Source organism: Orycteropus afer, unplaced genomic scaffold (assembly GCF_000298275.1).
Source record: "Orycteropus afer afer isolate SDZICR_OR568_19922 unplaced genomic scaffold, OryAfe1.0 scaffold00558, whole genome shotgun sequence".
Classification (NCBI taxonomy): Eukaryota; Metazoa; Chordata; class Mammalia; order Tubulidentata; family Orycteropodidae; genus Orycteropus; species Orycteropus afer.
The window spans coordinates 905,661-906,354 of record NW_006922145.1 but is presented as its reverse complement, the minus strand read 5'-3'; the positions used below and the strand labels follow the sequence as shown (position 1 = coordinate 906,354).

At 63.4% G+C, this 694-nt stretch overlaps 1 protein-coding gene across 1 annotated transcript in view; it reads left to right on the top strand.

Moving 5' to 3' along the window:
• The window catches only part of FRY (FRY microtubule binding protein), a 571,437-nt gene that overhangs the window by 439,904 nt on the left and 130,839 nt on the right, over nucleotides 1-694 (top strand). The window lies entirely within an intron of this gene.

Genomic DNA, 694 nt, shown 5'->3' with positions numbered 1-694 from the left:
CACAGCGCCCCTAGAGGACAGAGTGGAACTGCCCCACAGGGTCTCCAAGGCTGTCAGTCTTCACAGAAGCAAAGCCCAAACCACACCCCCTGCTGTGGAGTCCATTCTGACTCACAGCGCCCCTAGAGGACAGAGTGGAACTGCCCCACAGGGTCTCCAAGGCTGTCAGTCTTTGTCCCACAGAGCAGCTGGAGCCTCCAGCCACCAGCCTTTTGGTCAGTAGTCAAACGCTTTAACCACTGTGCCACCAGAGCGCCTTTAGTTGCGGCCGTAAGGCCCTGAGGAGCCCTGCTCCGTGCGCCCTAACCCCTGTGTCTGAGGAGCCCTGCTCCGTGCGCCCTAACCCCTGTGTCTGAGGAGCCCTGCTCCGGGCGCCCTAACCCTGTGTCTGAGGAGCCCTGCTCCGTGCGCCCTAACCCTGTGTCTGAGGAGCCCTGCTCCGTGCGCCCTAACCCCTGTGTCTGAGGAGCCCTGGTCCGTACGCCCTAACCCCTGTGTCTCAGGAGCCCTGCTCCGTGCGCCCTAACCCTGTGTCTGAGGAGCCCTGCTCTGTGCGCCCTAACCCCTGTGTCTGAGGAGCCCTGGTCCGTAAGCCCTAACCCCTGTGTCTGAGGAGCCCTGCTCCGTGTGCCCTAACCCTGTGCCTGAGGAGCCCTGCTCCGTGCGCCCTAACCCCTGTGTCTGAGGAGCCCTG